Source organism: Microcaecilia unicolor, chromosome 5 (assembly GCF_901765095.1).
Source record: "Microcaecilia unicolor chromosome 5, aMicUni1.1, whole genome shotgun sequence".
NCBI classification, from domain to species: Eukaryota; Metazoa; Chordata; class Amphibia; order Gymnophiona; family Siphonopidae; genus Microcaecilia; species Microcaecilia unicolor.
Genome location: NC_044035.1, coordinates 247,149,901 through 247,172,379, shown reverse-complemented (window position 1 = coordinate 247,172,379; position 22,479 = coordinate 247,149,901). Strand labels below are relative to the sequence as shown.

The window sequence follows — 22,479 nt, the reverse complement described above, 5'->3', positions numbered from 1 at the left end:
CAAAAGTTTGCTCTCTATCTCCACCTGCTGGTAGATGGACACAACCCACCAGTCTATGGATTGATCAGCTTGATGATATGGAATCAGAGATATCTGATGAGAGATCAAATGAGATATCAAGGCTACAATCACCACCCAACCTAGAGACTGTAAGAAATGCAACACCCGGTGCATGACCTGAGAACTCTGCTGATAAGACTTTCTACAATTAGGCAGTCGTCTAGGTAAGGATGAAATGACCCTAAGAGCGCAATGAACATCCTCTTAGATCTATAAAAGAACGGAAGAGAGAGTAGTGCTGAAAACGACCGGTTAATGCATAAGCAAAAAACTAGTCATTCTCTGGATCCTGTGGAGAAGAGGAAGGGTGACCAAGGACACCAGTTAAATAGGACTACAAACCCCAGCCCTATCTCTATGGCGTTCCATAGTTGGGTAAGTTCTGAATATAGGAGTCCACCAGCTATGGTAGTACGCTCCGGACAGAAAAAATTGTCCCAGTATGAACGTCTGATTCACCGGCCTGTAATTTCTTGGATCTCCCTAATCCACGTACCACTAATCCACGTACCATGGTCATGCGTCCTCCCTCACTGAGATGTAGATTGTAAGCTCCTTTGAGCAGGGAACGTCCTTCTTTGTTAATTTGTACAGCACTGCATAACCCTAGTAGCGCTCTAGAAATGTTAAGTAGTAGTAGTAGTACCAGACTCACACCCAATAGATATGAATGTTGAGCTTGTTTCAGGTTAAAACACAGAACCTAGGTCCAGGGTCCCCGGTGTTCCTAGTGGTGAACAGCCATGGCAAATATTGTATGCGTTAGTTTGCAGAATTACTGCAAAGCCTTGCTTTTGGAGCAGAGATTTCTGTTCGACACTCTCGTGAGTTTTTTTTTTTTTTTTTTAATGCTGTTCTGATTGTAGAAAGGTGGACCTTTGAGCTTTCCCAGTATGGCAAAACTTATGTATCTATGCCCATTAGATATGAATGCTGGACTTGATGGACTTTAGGCCTTTCCCAGCATAAACATACTTATGTACCAATGGCATAAATACACAGGAAGCGAGTGAATCCCCTTCCAATTGAAAGAAAACTCTGGAGTGAAGGCGCATAGAATGAAAATGAAAAAGGACAAACTTGGAAAATACCTGTAACGAAAAAAGTGAAGTTGTGCCACAGCCACTTGGTGAAGGCAGTGTAGACAAGACTGTGTCTGAATTCAAGAAAGCTTGATATAACATAAGGTCTCTAAGGAAGAGGAAGAGATAGCAGATGGTATGTCTAGGCATAATGGACCAAACCAGAATGTTTATAATCTGCCAATGCTGAACTGATAGAGTAGAGACAAACACAAGTAGATGGTTTGAGGACCTTCCACTATCTTTAAGTGGGAAATATGCAAAATGAAAGGATGACCTTATTCTCTAAGTGACCATGAGGCATATTTTCAAAGCACTTAGCCTCCCAAAGTTCCATAGAAACCTATGGAACTTAGCCTCCCAAAGTGCTTTGAAAATATGCCTCAATATGTCCTGTAAATACCAGAAGAAAGCTAAAATGAAATATGAGAGGCTTCAAGGCAGTTGGAAAAGAAGGGAAGACATGAATAAAGCATGCCTGCTAAGGCAGCTGAGTGATTGGGAGCTTGGTAGACAGGACTGTCCCTCAGAGAATATGAGAGAGCTGATATATCCCCATGGCATCTGAACAATCTACTGTATGCCTATAGAGAAGGCTTCTTAAAGTCTGAAAAAGAAAACACTGTATAACACTACAGCCATTGAGAGTGATTGTTTAAGTTCTTAAAACACTGTATAACATCATAGCCATGGAGTAAAATGCTTGAAAGGAACTAAGATATTATGGTCAGAATTGCAAAGTACCAATCAATTGACTCTTAGACAATGTAGTCCTATTCACCAGGGAATGAGAAAGACAGAAATTTACTCTATGCCTATAGAGAAAGTTTCTAAACTTCTTAAAACACTGTATAATACTACAGCTATTGAGGAAAATGCTTGAAATGAATTATGATATGATAAGATGTAGATCTTCCACCAGGCAATGAAAATGACTGAGCACCAGATAAAACTAGTGTTAACATCCCCGTGATACATAGAAAGTTAAAACAAGAAAAGCTTGTTATATATCCATATACGAAAGGAGCCCTTTCAACCACATATTGCCTGCTGATGTGATGTGCATTTTAGAATACGCCTTTCAGCACATACAAAAGTGTACACATCTTGGAGCTGAACTGCTCTATGAACTGCAGTCTTACCTTCAGCAGAGAGATCCCCGACTGATAAGATGGAGGGAGAAACAAAATGGCCACCGTTCGCGCCACTGGCCCCGTGGCGATCGTCGACAGCGCGCCCGACACCTCCGAACAAGCGGAGCACAGCGGAACGGCGAAGAAACAACAGCCGGCGAAAAAGGCCCCGAAAAACCGGAGGCAGCACCGGACCCGAAGAAACCTCGAAGGGAGAGCAAAATTTACACGTTCTGGCTGCGTGAACTGCGCGACGCTGACCAACAGCAGCTCTTTGAACTTTTCAGCCATATCGGAAAAAAACGGGTGGCAGCGCTTACGCGGTTCGCGCCTTCCCCCCCCCCCCCCCCCCGTTTGTTTAAACTGCTGCTGCCAAAACGCAAGAAAATGGAGGAAATTACATCTGACGATAAAAATCGCTGTTTAAAGTCACAGACACTGAATTATTTTCTTCTGTTTTTTTTTTTTTTTTATAACTCCTCAATCATAACACACTGGAGCTGCCTGCTCGTTAGAAGTCTGGGGAAAGAAAGGCTTCTTCTTTGAATTTCCTTTTATTTGATTTAATTCTTTTAAAGCAGCTGCCTATTAAAAGTGGCTGCCTCTCCCAAAGACGGTACACCTTTCCAGAGAAAGGGACGGCCCTTCCCTGCTAAGCCAGGGAGATGGGGAGGAAGGGGGGTGGACTCGAGACACCTGAGTTTAACACCCCAGAGGCTGTCAAAGAAAGAAGAGAAAGGAAACCCTGTCAAGCCTCTAAATAAGATTCCAGGCACAAAAGAATTATTATAAATATCTGTAATATCTTAAAGAGAAAAGGAGAAAGACTAATGGGCTGACTTCCTACCTGCTGGGAGACTGAGAAAATACTGAGGCTAAGGTCACATGGCCAGGGCTCCTATTGGCTCTCTAGAGTCAGAGTTTTTTCTCAGTCTCCACCTGCTGGTAGGCGAGCACAACCCATCAGTCCAATCCTGGTCCGGTCCGGAGGGACGCTAAGGAAGCTAGTATTCTTAACCCATGTGTATAACTGCCTGACTTGCCCTCAACCCACTTATGCCCCTCTCAGATCCACCTCCCTCTCAAATTTGCATGCAGTTTACAGAATACTAAGGGCAGTAATGCATGTAACTGCTAATTGGTGCCAGTTAGCACTAATTAAGGTCAATAATAGTCTGTTATTGCTCATTAACACCAATTTATCAGTTCATTATTAAATTAAGTTATATGCGCAACTGATTTTATTCTATAACTTGTGTGCAACTTTCTGGACATAGGAGGCTTGGGTGTAAATTTATAACAATGCATGATTAAAATGTACACTCTGGCTTTTCTCCAAACAAACCATGTGTTCAATTGTAAACCGCCTTGCAGCATCTTCCAGGAAAGTCAGAAGATCAAATGAAATAAACCATAAACCATGCATTTATAACACATGCTGGGCTCAATGGACAGAACCCCAAAGAACAATTTTGAATTCTACGTCGCTGCCTTTGTAAAACTGACTTGGTACCACTATTGCTGGCATAAGTACTGCAGTCCTAGGCAGAACCACATTAGGATGCTGGTTCTGGTTAGGTTGACAAAGGGGTGGCAAGGTAATTTTTTGAGGTGGCACTTGCAAACCTATAGCATCACCTATGTAGGCAAGGGTTGAAAAAATGTGTTTTCACTGGGGGGGGGGGGGGGTTAAATATACTTTTTATTGACACCACACAACATAGTAACAAATGAAAGAATCACAAAACTACAAAGTTTAATGAGCAATACAATGAGCTTAAATAATACAGTGGTGTACTTTTGTTCAATATGTCCATAAATCTTAGCACCACCATAACAGTGACTGCAGGTTAACCCTTCTCCACAATCGCCGACAGATATAATGGACAACTCAAATGCATCCCTCAACTCACTTTTACCCTCACCCTTCCAAATTCCCTTCTCTTACTCGCACCTGCCCTATCAAAGTGCTCAAAAATTGAAAAGCCTAAGAATTGCTCATATATTCAATAATGCACTGTGGGCCTTAAGAGGCAAGGCTTTGCACTCGTTGCTATGAGTTTTGAGCATACAAGTATCATCTATACAACACAGTAAGACTCCTGTGCCAGGCTGAAGGGCTGAAACACTGCTGTGTCGAGTCATTGTGTTGACCACAGTGTTGATGTTATTGACTAATAAGTCTTCCAGACCACATACAGCATCATTGCTTCATCGAGTCACCTTCGCTGTCTCCTTTGTGGTTTCCTACATTGGGGATCAGGCTGCCCAAAAAAAAAAAAAAAAGAAGTCCATATTTTGGGTGTAGCAAAATCTCTCCAGTCTTACTAAATCATAAAGTTCATTTTTTCTTTGAGCAAATGTAGGCAGATCAGATGACCTCCTAAGTACTGAAAATACATTTTTCTGACAAATAAACATACCTTCTGCATTGACTGTAGCTGACCTGTTCTCTGAAAAGGCTGCCTCATTACATTATCAAATAAAAATAACTCTGAAGTAAATAATGAGGTGCCAAAAATTGAATTCAAATAGGACAGTATCACCCTCCAAAAGGTAGCAATTACAGTACTTTCCCAAAACATATGTGCCAAATTAGCTTGTTCACTGGAGCATCTTAGACACTTTCCACCTGTTATAAATCCTGCTAAATATGCCTCACGCAGGGGAACATACAATCTGGTCAAAAATTTGTATTGTTGTTCTTGAAGAGCTGAAGAATGAGTCAAAGAAGGCAGTTTCTTCACTAACAAACGCAAGTTATGTCCAGCAATCTTTGGCTTCACTATAAAGTCCTTCAGCCATTTCTGAGCTAAGTTCTCCGGATCCCATGCCACTTGCAAGCTTTGTAAATCTTTTATTTATTTACATTTTACCATTATCCAAGATGGAATCTTGTTACAGAAACATGGATTATTCACACAATTCTTTAACAAATCATAATGGTTTCTCTCATACAACAAGTTCAAATTCCTCAAGAGAAGATCTCTGACCAGGAAAAGAAAACGTTAAAGATTGAAGGAATAATTGTAAATCTTTTTGATACACTGTGATACGAGCTCTAGTTGTTCTATTAAATAACAAGGAGGCATATTTTCAAAGCACTTAGCCTTCCAAAGTTCCATAGGTTTCTATTGAACTTTGGAAGGCTAAGTGCTCTGAAAATGAGCCCCAATGTCTCCTAAATCATGTCCCAAGGATATTCAAGCAAGGGCCATCTGGTCTAATGATTGAATATAATGTACTAACCTCATAAAAGTATACCAATCCCATTTCCTAAGTTGAAATGTCTCCTTCAGTAGATTGATTGTTTTGCACACCCCTGTATCAGTAATGACATCAGCAACTCTCCTTGCCCCAGCCACTGTCCCAATTACGGAAATAGCAGCTTCCCATTGTGGGATCAAAAGCAGAATTTCCCACCAGAGTCAACAAGGGATAGTATGAGAGTTAACTTTCATAGCTTTGCAAAGCAAAATCCATCCCAGAGCATACAGATTTGAAAGATAAAAGTATTTCAATAAATCAGACTGCAAGGATGAAGTAGGAATATGAAGAGTAAAAACTAAATCCATAGGGGAAGCCAGCTGTTCCAGAGAAAGAGGTGTATAATATACTGTTCCTTTCACCCAGTTTTTCTAAGGGCTCCTTTTACTAAGTGGCAGTATGCCCAACGGGGCACCAATTTTGCACATAAGTGCTAGGTGCTATTCTGCAACCAGTGTGTTGAACTCATTTAATGTGCAGTTGTTTGGGGGTATAAGCATGGGCATGCTGCCAAGAGACGTGTGCAACTTATAGAATAATATCAGTTGCGTGCACTGCATGGTGCACCTACTTGTGCCTGCTTATGCCAGCCATAGACCTGTTGTAAACAGGTGCACCAATGTGGCTTTGCACCAATATCCTCTTATGGTTTAGGCGCACTGTTCAGAAAATAGAAGAAGGAATCAACTGAAAATAATAAGAAACAGCATAAGGAATGTCAAGTCAAATGCAAAGCGCTGATAAGAAAGGCAAAGAGGGACTTTGAAAAAAAGATTGCGTTGGAAGCAAAAACTCATAGTAAAATTTCTTTTAGGTATATTAAAAGCAGGAAGCCGCAAAAGAATCGGCTGGACCGCTAGATGACCGAGGGGTAAAAGGGGAAATCATGGAAGACAAAGCCATAGTGGAGAGATTAAATAAAGTCTTTGCTTCGGTCTTCACCGAGGAAGATTTGGGAGAGATACTGGTGCCACAAATGGTATTCAAAGCTGACGAGTCGGAGAAACTGAATGAAATCTCTATAAACCTGGAGGATGTAATGGGGTAATTTGACAAATTGAAGAGTAGCAAATCTCCTGGCCCAGATGGTATCCATCCCAGATTACTGATAGAATTGAAAAATGAACTTGCAGAAGGGAAAATTAGGTTCTTACCTTGGTAATTTTCTTTCCTTTAGTCATAGCAGATGAAGCCATTACGTATGGGTTGTGTCCATCAACCAGCAGGGGGAGATAGAAAGCACTCAACTTTTCACAGTGCCTCATGGCCAGCCAGCTCCACTGCCTCTTCAGTATTTGAAGCTTCCAAAGCAGTATGGCAAACCGCAATGGGAATAACATGAACTTTCCTCACAGCGAACGATGGCCCCTTAACAAGGGCATGAACTCAAAAGGAGGGAATGAACACATCCTCCTGGAGGGAATAAACTTGTCCTCCTTATTGTATAACTGGAGGGGATACACGCAACCTCCTGGAGAGAATAAACTCATCCTCCAAAACATAAACTGGAGGGAATGGACTCATCCTCCTATAAGTGAACAAGAATCCTGAAGACTGTTTTCCAACTTTCTCCCAAGGAAGGAACTTCAGGAAACAACAGAACAGAACCTGAAACAGATTCACAGCATACAGACAATCATATAGGGAGGGCTCATGGCTTCATCTGCTATGACTAAAGGAAAGAAAATTACCAAGGTAAGAACCTAATTTTCCCTTCCTTGTCATCAAGCAGATGAAGCCATTACGTATGGGATGTAACAAAGCAATCCCTATATAGGTCACACCACGCGCTAGCACTTGTGCTCCAAAACGCACATCCCTCCTAGCAGCCACATCCAGCCTGTAATGTCGGGCAAAAGAGAGCTTAGAAGCCCATGTTGCTGCACTGCATATCTCTTGATGAGAGAGTGCTCCAGTTTCAGCCCAAGAGGAAGAAATCGCTCTGGTAGAATGCGCCTTAAAGGCTACAGGCGGAGACCGGCCGGCAAGCAGATAAGCTGAAAAGATAGTTTCTTTGAGCCAGCGGGCAATAGTGGCTTTAGATGCTGGAGACCCTCTGTGAGGACCTGATAGCAAAACAAACAGATCATAGATCCTGAAAGAGATAGTAACTCGCAGATACTGCAGCAGAGTCCTGCGCACATCCAACAGGTGCAACTGCCCAAAAGATTCTGGAAACTCCTCCTTATCAAAGGAGGGCAAGAAAATAGGCTGGTTTAGGTGAAATGCTGAAACCACCTTAGGCATGAAGGAAGGCACGGTCCGAACCATGACCCCGGACTCTGAGAATTGCAGAAATGGGTTTCTACAGGACAGCGTCTGGAGCTCTGACACCCATCTCGCCGAAGTAATGGCCACAAGAAAAACGGCCTTTACTGTCAAATCTTTCTCCGATGCTCGCTGAAGCAGCTCAAAAGGAGAAGCCTGCAGGGCCTTCAAAACTAGCCCCAGATTCCAAGCTGGACAGGATGCTCGCACGGAAGGCTGGAGCCGAAGCACCCCACTAAGAAACCGTGCCACATCTGGATGAGCAGCTAAAGACACGCCTTCAACCCTACCACGAAGGGAGGCCAACACTGCCACTTGCACCTGCAGGGAATTATAGGCCAAGCCTATTTGTACACCATCCTGCAAAAAGTCCAGAATCGGCGAGACAGGAGCCCGCATGGGTGTGATCGCTTTTGAAGCGCACCAAGACTCAAACTGGTGCCAAATCCTGGCATAAGCCACGGAAGTGGAACGCTTGCGGGCTTGCAGGAGAGTGGTAATTACTTTATTGGAATAGCCTCTGCCTCTCAATTGCGCCCTCTCAATCGCCAGGCCATAAGACCAAATCGGCCGGCGTCCTCCATGGTCACCAGACCCTGTGACAACAGGTTGGGAACCAGAGGTAACTGAAGGGGATCCTCTATGAGCATCTGTCGGAGATCCGCATACCAAGGCCTCCTGGGCCAATCCGGGGCGATGAGGACCACTTCTCCTGGATGCAGCCGAATCCACAGGAGCACTCGCCCTATCAAGGGCCACGGAGGGAACATACAGTAGGCCCGGAGGCCAGGGTTGAGCCAAGGCATCCAACCCCGACGCGCGAGGATCTCTCCGTCTGCTGAAGAAGCACGGGACTTTGGCATTGGTGCTTGTCGCCATTAGATCCATCATGGGCTTGCCCCACTTGGCACATATCTGCAGGAACACTTCGTCTGCAAGTTCCCACTCCGCTGGATCGATCTGATGCCTGCTTAGATAATCGGCTTGCACGTTGCTCTGAACTGCAATGTGAGCTGCCGACAGAAACTGTAGATGCAGCTCGGCCCAGTGGCAAATCTGTTCGGCCTGCGTGGCTAGAGCTCTGCACTGAGTGCCGCCTTGTTGATTTATGTAGGCCACTGCTGTCGTGTTGTCCAACATCACTCTGACAGCCAATCCTTCCAGGGTCACTTGAAAGGCCAGAAGCGCCTGAAACACCGCTTTCTACTCTAGGCGGTTGATGGACCACTCCGACTCCTCGGGTGTCCATAGACCCTGGGCATGCCTCCCCTTGCAATGTGCGCCCTAACCTTTCAGACTGGCATCTGTCACCACTAGGCACCAATCGGGGAGCGCCAGCGGCATTCCTCGCCGCAGCATGCTGTCTGAGAGCCACCACTCCATGCTGAGTCGGGCCGCAGGGAGCTAAGAGAGTCTGCACTGGTAATCCTGAGATACTGGAGACCATCTTTGGAGTAGAGCATACTGTAGAGGTCTCAGGTGCGCTCTCGCCCAGGGCACCAGTTCCATGGTGGCTGTCATTGATCCAAGCAGCTGGACAATGTCCCAAGCTCGCGGGCGGGGCATCCTCAGGAGCAGACGGACCTGATTCTGAAGCTTGCACCGCCTTTGCTCGGGTAAGTACTCATACCCCGAGGCTGTGTTGAACCTGGCCCCCAAATATTCTAGAGACTGCGTGGGGGTCAGGTGACTTTTGGCCAAATTGAAGACCCAGCCCAGAGATTGAAGTACTGAGACCACTCTGGCTGTTACATGCTGACTCTCTGCTGCAGAGTTTGCTCGAATGAGCCAGTCGTCCAGGTACGGGTGAACCCGAATACCCTCTCGCCTTAGAAAGGCAGCTACTACCACCATAACCTTCGAAAAGGTGCGGGGAGCTGTGGCGAGGCCAAAAGGCAAAGCCCGGAACTGGAAATGCTTTCCCATCACTACAAACCTCAGAAACATCTGGTGCGGGGGCCAAATTGGAATGTGCAAGTAAGCTTCTTTCAGGTCCAGAGACGTAAGAAACTCTCCTGGCTGTACCGCCGCAATGACGGAGCGCAGGGTTTCCATGTGAAAATGCCGCACTCTCAGGGACTTGTTTAATTCTTTTAAGTCCAGAATAGGGCGAAAAGACCCTCCTTTTCGCGGCACCACAAAGTAGATGGAGTAGCGGCTGCAGCCGTGTTCGGCAGGAGGTACCGGGGACACGGCCCCTATCTGAATCAGACCTTGTAAAGTCTCCTCTACCGCCGCCCGTTTGGCGGCAGAACCGCATCGGGACTCCACAAACACATCTCTTACGGGCGTCGAATTCTATTCTGTAACCATCTCTGATCAGGTCTAAGACCCACTGATCTGAGGAAATGTTGGCCCACTCCTCGGCAAAGAGGGAAAGACGTCCTCCGATGACAGGACTCGAGGAGAGGGCCGGCGCACCATCATTGAGAGGGTCACCCCTGAACTCCAGGCCTTGAGCCAGTGGCTGTGGAACGTTTGTCCGAGCGAAAGGAGTTCCTCTGCTGAAAACGGACACGAGAAGTGAACCCAGCAGAACGCACCGGGCGGTACCTTCGAGCTTTACGGAAGCGAGGTCTGTAAGAGGAGTAGACCGCCGCACCCTTAGAGGAAGGCCGAGGCCTATCTTCGGGCAAGCGCTGGGGTTTAGCCTCACCCAGGCCCTTCACAATTTTCTCCAACTCCTCACCAAACAGGAGAAGGCCTTGAAAGGGCAACTTCACCAACCTTTGCTTAGAGGCCATGTCCGCCGCCCAATGCCGTAGCCAAAGAAGACGGCGAGCCGCCACTGCTACTGCCATGTGTTTAGCCGAAGCTCTGACAATATCATAAAGGGCGTCAGCAAGAAAGGACAAGGCCGACTCCATCTGCGGACCCACATCTGAAAAGGGCTCCGCTCCATCACCGGGCTGTTCCACTGCCTGTTGCAACCAAGCCAGGCAGGCTCTAGCAGCATAACAACTGCATGCAGACACCTGAATAGTGAGACCTGCAATTTCAAATGACCGTCTACAGTCTTGAATATCCTTCAGGGCAACACCTCCTTCAACAGGGAGGGTAGTTCTCTTTGTCACAGCTGTGACTAGAGCATCCACTTTAGGCATAGCAAAGCGAGCCACAAGCTCCTCACTCAGAGGGTATAATTGCCCCATAGCCCTGGAAACTTTCAAAGGTCCCTCGGGGTCAGCCCATTGAGCCGAAATATGCTCTTGGATGGAGTCATGCAAAGGAAAGGCTCGAGCAGGCTTTTTGGTACTAGCCATCCTAGGATTCACAGAGGAGGCTGTGCCACTGGCAGGGTCCTCAACAGAGAGAGCCTGCAGGGCATCAGAAATAAGCGCTGGCAGCTCATCACGCTGGAAAATCCTCACCGCGGAGGGATCGTCCAGATCCTGAGTCACTTCTGCACCAGACTCTGGCTCCTCAGACCATGAAGGCCTCTGAATCCTCGCAGCCCGACCACGGGGGGGGGGGGGGGGGGGGGGGGGGGGGAATAGAGGTGCAGCACTCTCTGAAGGAGAATGAGCCCTTCTGCGCTTCATATTCTGCCAATTATCAGGGAATAACGCCTCAGAGGGCATACCCAGGCTATAATCCACTAGGGGGACATTAAAAGAGGCCCCTGCCGGGCTTTTTGGGAGAGCTCTTTATGCATTAATAAGACAAAATCAGGGGAGAAAAACTCACCCTGGGCACCCGGGTCTCTGCCGGGGCTAGTAGCTCCCATATCAGCCTCACTCCGAGGCCTCCCCCCGGGCTCAGGACTCTCCGTCTCAGCGGAGGTCGCGCCATGTGGTAAATTCAAAATGGCGCCCGCTGCCAGCTCAGAGCGCGAAGAATCGTCGCTTGCCATGCTCGGGCCGGCTCTAACGTCTGTACAGCACGATTTACAGAGCCCCGCTGATGATCTGCGCTTGCCACACTTGGAACAGCACTTTACTGTCTCCCCAGCCATCGCCGAAAACGGCGGTAAAATTCAAAATGGCGGTTCGCGCCAAAATCGCCCCGATCGCGGGCCCACCCCGGAGGAGTCAGAAAACACTCTTACCTCACTGGACCGAGTATCACAGCTCCGGTCCCACAGAAAAAGGCAAGGAAAAACCTCTGTTCCAGTGTCTAAGCGCTTTATTATTTGTTTTTTTAACGCTGTGAGGAAAGCAGAGGTAAATAGAACTCCGGAGGCTCAGGTGAGTGGGAAAGGCAGGGAAAAGGCGAACCTATGTGCCTGCATCCACTGTTGGTGGGGAAGGACAGGAAAAGCTAAGCAATGTGTCCACATCCACGGAGGTATGGGTAAGGCAGGGAAAGGGTGAACCTATGTGCCTTTAAAGTGAAGCTGCTATAGCCTCCAACACCCCTGCTAACAACTGGCAAAAGCACAGGAGCAACCTCCAGGCAGATTTTAGATGGAGCTCGAAGAAGCTGCAGCCACTCTGCTAGGGGAGATAGAGAATACTGAAGAGAGGCAGTGGAGCAAGCTGGTATGAGGCACTGAAAAAAAGTGTGCTCTCTATCTCCCTCTGCTGGTTGATGGACCACAACCCATCTGTAATGGCTGCATCTGCTAGATGACAAGGAACTGCAATTTCAAAGGACCATTTAAGTGCTGCTTCCAGCCTACAGTCTTGTATATCCTTCAGGGCAATTCCTCCTTCCACAGGGAGGGTAGTTCTCTTTGTCACCGCAGTGACTAGGGCATCTACTTTAGGCATTGCAAAGCGAGCCAAATGCTCCTCACGCAGAGGGTATAATTGCCCCATAGCCCTGGAAACTTTCAAAGGTCCCTCAGGGTCAGCCCACTGAGCGGAAATAAGCTCTTGGATGGAGTCATGCAAAGGAAAAGCTCGAGCAGGCTTTTTGGTACTAGCCATCCTAGGATTCACAGAGGAGGCCATGCCACTGTCAGGCTCTTCAATAGAAAGGACCTGTAGGGCATCAGAAATAAGCGCTGGCAGCTCATCACGGTGGAAAATCCTCACCGCGGAGGGATCATCCAGATTCTGCACCAGACTCTGGCTCCTCAGACCATGAAGGCCTGCCAGAACTCTCTGAATCCTCACAGCCCGACCACGGGGGGGGGGGGGGGGGGGGGGGGGGGGAAGGAGGTGCACCACAATCTGATGGGGAATTAGCCCTTCTATGCTTTTCTTTATGCCAATTATCAGGGAAAATAGCCTCAGCGGGCAGTCCCAGGCCAAAATTCACCGGGGGGGGGGGGGGGGGGAACAATAGAAGGGGCCTCAGATGACCCTTGAGGGAGAGCTCTTTTCAACATGTACGCTTTATGCAATAACAACACAAAATAAGGGGAGAAAAACTCGCCCTGGGCACCCAGATCCCGTCTGGGGCTAGCCGCTCCCTGAATAGCCTCAATTCGAGGTCCCCCCCCCCCCCCCCCCCGGGCTCAGGGCTCTCCGTCTCCACGGAGGTTGCGCCATGCGGAGAATTCAAAATGGCATCCGCTGCCAGCTCTGAGCGGGAAGAATCATCGCTCGCCATGCTTGGGCCGGCTCTTACACCTGTACAGCACGATTTACAGAGCCCCGCTGCTGATTTGCGCTTCCCACACCGGGAACAGCGCTTTACATTCTCTGCAGCCATCGCCGAAAACGGCGGGAAAATTCAAAATAGCAGTTTCACGCCAAAAACGCTCTGATCACGGGCCCACCCCGGAGGAGTTAGAATACACTCTTACCTCACCGGACCGAGTTTCACAGCTCCGGTCCCATAGAAGAATCAAAGGAAAACCTCTGTTCCATTTTTTTTTTTTTAAACGCTGTGAGGATAGCAGACGAAATAAGAACTCCGGAGGCTCAGATGAGTGGGAAAGGCAGGGAAAGGCGAACCAATGTGCCTGCATCCACTGAGTGGGAAAGGACAGGGAAAAGCAAGCAAATATGTCCACATCCACGGGGGCATGGGTAAGGCAGGGAAAGGGCTAATCTATGTGCCTTCAAAGTGAAGCTGCTATAGCCTCTAACACCCCGGCTAACAACTGGCAAGCCAGGAGCCACCCCCAGGCAGATTTTTGATGGAGCTTGAAGAAGCTGCAGCCACCCTGCTTGGGGAGATAGAGAATACTGAAGAGGCAGTGGAGCTGGCTGGCCATGAGGCACTGTGAAAAGTTGAGTGCTCTCTATCTCACCCTGCTGGTTGATGGACACAACCCATACGTAATGGCTTCATCTGCTTGATGACAAGGAACTATTGTTAGTAATATATAATTTATCTTTAAAATCAAGCATGGTATTGGAAGATTGGAGGGTGGCAAAAAAGGTTCCAGAGGAGATTTGTGAAATTATAGACTGGTGAGCTTGACGTCGGTGCCTGGCAAAATTGTAGACTATTATAAAGAACAAAATTACAGAGCATATTCAAAAGCATAGATTAATGAGACAAAGCCAGCATGGATTTAGTGAAGGGAAATTGTGCCTAACCAATCTATTACATTTCTTTGAAGGGGTGAACAAACATGCGGATAAAGGTGAGCTGGATGATATTGTGTATCTGGATTTTCAAAAGGCGTTTGACAAAGTACCTCATGAAAGACTCCAGAGGAAATTGGAGAGTCATGGGATAGGAGGTAGTGTCCTACTGTGGATTAAAAACTGGTTAAAAGATAGAAAACAGAGAGTAGGGTTAAATGGTCAGTATTCTCAATGGAGAAGGGTAGATAGTGGGGTTCCCCAGGGGTCTTTGCTGGGACCGCTACTTTTTAACATATTTATAAATGAACTAGAGATGGGAGTAACTAGTGAGGTAACTAAATTTGCTGAAGACACAAAGTTATTCAAAGTTGTTAAATCGCGACAGGATTGTGAAAAATTACAAGAGGACCTTACGAGACTGGAAGACTGGGCATCTAAATGGCAGATGATGTTTAATGTGAGTAAGTGCAAAGTGATGCATGTGGGAAAGAGAAACCCGAATTATAGCTACGTAATGCAAGGTTCCACGTTAGGAGTCACGAACCAAGAAAGGGATCTAGGTATCGTCGTTGATACGTTGAAACCTTCTGCTCAGTGTGCTGCGGTACGTAATGCAAGGTTCTACGTTAGGAGTCACGGACCAAGAAAGGGATCTAGGTGTCGTTGCTGATGATATGCTGAAACCTTCTGCTCAGTGTGCTGCGGCGGCTAAGAAAGCGAATAGAATGTTAGGTATTATTAGGAAAGGAATGGAAAACAAAAATGAGGATGTTATAATGCCTTTGTATCGCTCCATGGTGCGACCGCACCGCGAATACTGTGTTCAATTCTAGTCACTGCATCTCAAAAAAAGATATAGTAGAATTAGAAAAGGTGCAGAGAAGGGCGACGACTTCCCTATGAGGAAAGGCTAAAATGGCTTTTCAGCTTGGAGAAAAGACGGCTGAGGGGAGATATGATAGGGGTCTATAAAATAATGAGTGGAGTGGAAAGGGTAGATGTGAAGCATCTGTTTACTCTTTCCAAAAATACTAGGACTAAGGGGGCATTCAATGAAGCTACAAAGCAGTACATTTAAAATGAATCAGAGAAACTTTTTCTTCACTCAACGTGCAATTAAACTCTGGAATTCATTGCCAGAGAATGTGGTAAGGGCAGTTAGTTTAGTGGGGTTTATAAAAGGTTTGGACGACTTCCTAAACGAAAAGTCTATAGACAATTATTAAAATGGCCTTTGGGAAAATCCCCTGCTTATTTCTGGGATAAGCAGCATAAAATGTTTTGTACTTTTTTGGGATCTTGCCAGGTATTTCTGACCTGGATTGGCCACTGTTGGAAACAGGATGCTGGGCTTGATGGAACTTTGGTCTGTCCCAGTATGGCAATACTTACATAAGTACATAAGTACATAAGTAGTGCCATACTGGGAAAGACCAAAGGTCCATTTAGCCCAGCATCCTGTCACCGACAGTGGCCAATCCAGGTCAAGGGCACCTGGCACGCTCCCCAAACGTAAAAACATTCCAGACAAGTTATACCTAAAAATGCGGAATTTTTCCAAGTCCATTTAATAGCGGTCTATGGACTTGTCCTTTAGGAATCTATCTAACCCCTTTTTAAACTCCGTCAAGCTAACCGCCCGTACCACGTTCTCCGGCAACGAATTCCAGAGTCTAATTACACGTTGGGTGAAGAAAAATTTTCTCCGATTCGTTTTAAATTTACCACACTGTAGCTTCAACTCATGCCCTCTAGTCCTAGTATTTTTGGATAGCGTGAACAGTCGCTTCACATCCACCCGATCCATTCCACTCATTATTTTATACACTTCTATCATATCTCCCCTCAGCCGTCTCTTCTCCAAGCTAAAAAGCCCTAGCCTTCTCAGCCTCTCTTCATAGGAAAGTCGTCCCATCCCCACTATCATTTTCGTCGCCCTTCGCTGTACCTTTTCCAATTCTACTATATCTTTTTTGAGATACGGAGACCAGTACTGAACACAATACTCCAGGTGCGGTCGCACCATGGAGCGATACAACGGCATTATAACATCCGCACACCTGGACTCCATACCCTTCCTAATAACACCCAACATTCTATTCGCTTTCCTAGCCGCAGCAGCACACTGAGCAGAAGGTTTCAGCGTATCATCGACGACGACACCCAGATCCCTTTCTTGATCCGTAACTCCTAACGCGGAACCTTGCAAGACGTAGCTATAATTCGGGTTCCTCTTACCCACATGCATCACTTTGCACTTGTCAACATTGAACTTCATCTGCCACTTGCACGCCCAATCTCCCAGTCTCGCAAGGTCCTCCTGTAATCGTTCACATTCCTCCTGCGACTTGACGACCCTGAATAATTTTGTGTCATCGGCGAATTTAATTACCTCACTAGTTATTCCCATCTCTAGGTCATTTATAAATACATTAAAAGCAACGGACCCAGCACAGACCCCTGCGGGACCCCACTAACTACCCTCCTCCACTGAGAATACTGGCCACGCAATCCTACTCTCTGCTTCCTATCTTTCAACCAGTTCTTAATCCATAATAATACCCTACCTCCGATTCCATGACTCTGCAATTTCTTCAGGAGTCTTTCGTGCAGCACTTTGTCAAACGCCTTCTGAAAATCCAGATATACAATATGTACCTAAAATGAAGCACCAATTTACAGAATCCCCATCTAAGTTTGTACCTGGGGCAATGGAGAGTCAAGTGACTTGTCTAAGCTCTGAAGGAATGGCAGTGGAATTTGAATCCTGGCTTCCCTCAGCCTGCTTCTATATCCATTATATACAGATAATAACATATTCCAAATACGTTTAACAGCAACAATAAACCAAATGTCAGCAGATATGAAGCCTGGTGTTCATTTGGCAACCTACAAAAAAAAAAAAAAAAAAGACTGATAGGTAAAATCATTTTATGGTTGCCAATAAACACAGAATTTCTGTGTAACATTGCTGCAGTATGTTTATAATTAGGATCTGCCTCACCCATTTGCGCAGCGGAAGCCATGGGCTCTCTGTACTATTCTAGAGAGAACTGCAAATCCCCTCTAGATGCTTAATTACCCCAACCCTGTATCTGCTCATGACAGGCTTACACCGTCAGGCAGTATGGACCCTTGTAATTAGAAAGGAACCCAGTATGTAGTAGATATAATAAGATAGTTTATTACAATCTTACCAATGGTAATACAGGTAAGTTAAGCATTCACATAATGGAGCAGCATATCATGGCACGTCCTCTCTCTCTAGCCTACTGGAGTCTTCCTTCTCTGGTCTTCTTCTCTTGTCTCCTCTAATACTCCTCAAACTGCTGCTTATATACAATGTTGGCCCTATTCATTTCAATGGACCCCAGTCTTTCTCACCAGGGCTCTTGGTTCTTATCAGTTGATCAGAATGACTTCACATGTTCCCAAACCTTCCTCTAGCCCCCCCTTTGGATGTTCTCACTCGGGGTGCAGCTGACCCAGCACTATCTCTACATAACCATAGCAACTCTTGCTTATGACATCTTGCAGGTGCCAGTCTCAGGATTGTTTATAGAGTAGATTGCCCCCACCCTTGCCAGCTCTCAATTACCTCATTTCAGCACTTGCCACAGTGAAATGTAACTGTGTCAAAGGTGATCTCTGATTTTTACAGTCTAGCTCTCTTTTGTATCAGAGATGATTCTGATTTTAAGAAGCCTAGCTCTTATTATGAGCCATTGGCCTGTATTACTGAGAGCAAGGGCTAGCATAACTCTTCAAGTACAGCACCTTTCAAATGGCCAATAGGAAGATGCTAGATTGGGGAGTTTGGTCTAGGAGCCAATGCTAAAGCAGCTGTATATATTTCCAGAATACTGCAAATACTATGCTTGGCGCTAATCGATTAGCACAGCTACATTGCCGTGCACCAACCGATTAGCGCACTGTTTGCGCGTGAGCCCTTTCCTCCTACTAAAAGGTTATCAATAGAAATCAAACAAAATAAAACATGGAAAAGAAAATAAGTTGATACCTTTTTTATTGGACATAACTTAATACATTTCTTGATTAGCTTTCGAAGGTTGCCCTTCTTCGTCAGATCGGAAATAAGAAAATGTGCTAGCTGACAGTGTATATAAGTGAAAACATTCAAGCATTACTATGACAGTCTGACAGGGTGGGAGGATGGGGGTGGGTAGGAGGTATGCATGGGGACATCAAAGCATATCATTGATATTCTAACAGGATGGGTGTGGATAGGTGAGGGGTGGGGTGATCAACAGAGAAATACAGCTTTATGGTTTATAATGGGCTAGGAATCCCAGATCCTTGTTAAGTCCTTTCTGTTGGGTGTTAAAATATTCAATCATTCTGACTTCAAAGGTCTTATGTTCTTGTATGGTTTTAAAGTTACCTTTCAGGATTCTCACTGTGAAGTCACTGGTACAGTGTCCTGGTCCTGTAAAATGCTGACCAACAGGGGTGGGAGCCCTACTGGCACCAGTATTGTTCATGTGATGTCTATGTAAATTGAATCTTGTCTTAAGCATCTGGCCTGTTTCTCCAATATAGCATCCTTCGTTACATTTTTTACACTGAATGATATATACCACACTGGAAGATGAGCATGTGAAAGATTCCTTTATGTTGAATATCTTTCCTTTGTGGATGACTGTGGGGTACTGTGAAATATTTTGGCATAGTTTGCAACTGGATAAATTACAGGGAAGTGTGCCCTTCTGTTCCTTTTCAGTCTGTGATGGAAGTTTACTTCTGATAGTAATGCTTGAATGTTTTCACTTATATACACTGTCAGCTAGCACATTTGCTTATTTCCGATCTGACGAAGAAGGGCAACCTTCGAAAGCTAATCAAGAAATGTATTAATTTATGTCCAATAAAAAAGGTATCATCTTATTTTCTTTTCCATGTTTTATTTTGTTTGATTTCTATTCATAACCTTAAGAGTGGACTAACACGGCTACCACACTCTCCTACTAAAGAAATGTTGGTAATTTGGAAATTAGCGCCTAGCCATTGATAGGAAAACTGGAAATGCGGCCGTGCTAAAAATGGCCTCAGCACGCAGGGAAACCCACATGCTAATCATAGTGCAGGCCACTTTTTAACGTAACTTAGTTAAAGGGCCCCTAAGTTTGTACTTAAGGCAATGGAAGATTAAGGGCCCTGTTTACTAAAAAGTGCGCTAGCGTTTTTAGTGCACGCTAAACGCTAGTCGCCCATATGTTCCTATGGGCATCTTAGCGTTTAGCGCGTGCTAATCCTTAAGTGCACCCTTAGCGCGGCTTAGTAAATAGGGCCCTAAGTGACTTGTCCAAAACCACAAGAAGATGCAGTGGGGATTTATTTCTTTATTATCTACTTACAAGAAATATAGTCCACATTATTTAAAAATCTAAGCAGACTACAAATAACATACATAATTAAAACATAAAACCTCAATACACATGACTCAAAGTCAAAAACAAATTAACATACAATTGTTACTTATTCATAAAAGAAAATAGAGTGCAACCATTGCCTCATTTGGGAAAGACTTGCTTCAATAAATAAGCTTTTAAATTTATATTATTTATTTATTTATTTAGATTTTGCTCACACCTTTTTCAGTAGTAGCTCAAGGTGAGTTACATTTGGGTACACTGGATATTTCTCTGTCCCAGGAGGGCTTACAATCTAAGTTTGTACCTGAGGCAATGGAGGGTTAAGTGACTTGCCCAAGATCACATGGAGCAGCAGTGGGATTTGAACCAGCCACCTCTGGATTGCAAGACCGGTGCTGTAACCACTAGGCCACTCCTCCACTCCTAAACATGTACATAACAATAACTGATGAAATTCCTGACCACACTTTCAGTTGAGAATGAAATGAAAGAGCAGAGTCCAATATTACTCCTAAATCCCGCATTTCAGGAAAAAACAGGGATTGATATTCCCTCAGAAAGAATGGATTCATGAGTGCAATGAAGACCAGGCTGCAACAGCCATAAACTTATCTTTGACACATTTATTGCCAAGCAATTAACATTCATCCAACAACAAAATGGTATTCATACACAACACAAACTAAATCACAGCATCTACTGAAGTTTCTACTGATACAAGGAACTGAAGATCATCGGCATACAGATGATATTAGACACCTAGGATTGACAGAACCTTATAAATTGGTTGAATACAGATGTTAAAAAGAATAGCAGATAATGCTAAACCCTATGGTACTCCAGATGATATCAGAATCCAATTAGAAGCTTTTCGATTATAAACCACTTGAAACTGGCATTCCAAAAGAAACTATTTAAACCATTTCAAAACCTTGCCATCTATTCCATAGGATCCCAAGAACTAGATTCTATAAATGGCACTGAAAAATGTAAGTGATGAGCGCTATTCTATAAAGGATCCCTACCCTTTAAAGAAACCAGCTAAGCACATAAATAATGCTGGTGCCTATTCCGTACTAATGAATGTAAATTCTGGGAACGTCCCTGGACACACACCCTTGAATTTACACGTGGAGCGTTACAGAATATGATCCATGCATCTCAATTAAGGCCAATAATTGGTGGTTAGCAGTCAATTATTGTCATTGATTGGCTCATTAATCAATTGTTGTGCAAGCAAATCAGCAATGCGCGCTGAATTGCACACACAACTCTAGTCGCCATGTATCAAATCCCCCAGTAAATGTTTAAAAGCAATAAGGTTTGGTTATCAGTTCAAAGGCTACGGCCACATGCGGTGAAATCAGGAAAAATTCTATTTCACTGTCAAGCCTAACCTTTTCTAAAAGGCATACTCCAGTGAGTGAGGCAGCACGTTCAGGTGTGGGTACCTGGGAGACTGCAAGTATAAATGTCAAGTTCCAAATGTGGATGTATTTTATTTTATGTAGTTCTCTTGTATATATGTTTTCTTTCCTATTGCATATTGTAGTCCTTTTGTTATGCTTTTTGATTTGTTTGTAAACAAACCACTGTGATCTATCAGCTACAGCGGTATATCAAATTCTGAATAAATACATTTCAATGCCCTATCTTGTGGTCCAAACAGAAAGGAATCTGACACTTCTTGTGAATCAATAAATTCCATCAACTGCTGTAGATCTAAGTTCTCAAACACTTTTGCTAGAAATAGGAATGTTGATGAAACTAGCCAATAATTCCCAGACATAGCAAGATCTATATATGTATATATTTTAATAATGGCCGCACAGCTGCCTTCTTCTTTGTACTGGGAAGGATCCCCTCTTCAAAGGGTTTAGTTACTAACGAAGCAATGGGTTCAGAAATATCCTCTACCACGGCTTTAAAAACAGTCGAACAAACTTACAATGAACGTATTAGAGGGGGTCTTTTACTAAAGCTCAGCTAGAGTTATCTGCACCAGGGCTCTTTATTCCTATGGGCCCTGCTGCAGATAACTTGCGCTAAGCTTTAATTAAAAAAAAAAAAAAACCGCCTGAATAAATTCCTCTTGTTCAATTATCTACTCACTCTACTGAGTCTCTACAACTTTAAAAGCAGTCCATATCGTACTTTCTGATCCGATAGCATCTAACTTCTGAAAGGACAAATAATCTAAGGTCGGCACTATGTTTAAAAACCTTATCTGGAAACGTTAAATATATATTGTTGAAATGGACAGAGAACAATCTGATACCGCTTGACCGACGTCAAAGAACAAAGTGTCTCAAATAACATAGTTGGATTAGAGATTTACCAACTGAGAGTTTTCTCATAACAATGGCTCCTTTTCACCTTCCCAAATAAAAAAAAAAGAGACTAGTAGTTTGATGAGATCATCCGGGTATTTTCTCCAAATTCTCTTTCAATGACGTAGCTGACTACTGAACCAGAAAATAGAACAGGAGCGAACACGACTGACCTACCTTTCCAGAGACCGGGGACTGCCCGAGAGCCTAGTCGGTGCCTCCCCACCCGTGCCCGACATCGCCCTCTCCCTCCCCTGCACCCCAATACCTTAAAAACGTGCAATTCGGTATATAGGCCACCAGCAGCTACAGCGACTTAGCCTTGCAAGAACAGTTCACCGGCCTGTCCGGCCACCCTGTTCACTTTTCTATGCCGCGTCCCGCCCTTGCGGAAACAGGAAATAGATCAGAAGGAGGCCGCCGGCCGGATGCGGCAGAGAGATGGCTTGGGTAGGGTCACGTGGTAAGCAGCCATTGCATATGCTGCCCTGCACCAGAAGCAAACAGTCAAAGAGTTT

At 45.1% G+C, this 22,479-nt stretch overlaps 1 protein-coding gene across 1 annotated transcript in view; it reads right to left on the bottom strand.

Moving 5' to 3' along the window:
* LOC115470619 (beta-1,4-galactosyltransferase 3-like) overlaps positions 1-22,277 on the bottom strand; it is a 160,390-nt gene extending 138,113 nt beyond the window's left edge. The window contains exon 1 of the mRNA XM_030203925.1: positions 22,230-22,277. The gene's annotated coding sequence lies outside the window, so the exon portion shown is untranslated. The remainder of the gene's footprint in view (positions 1-22,229) is intronic.
* Positions 22,278-22,479: the final 202 nt, after the last annotated feature.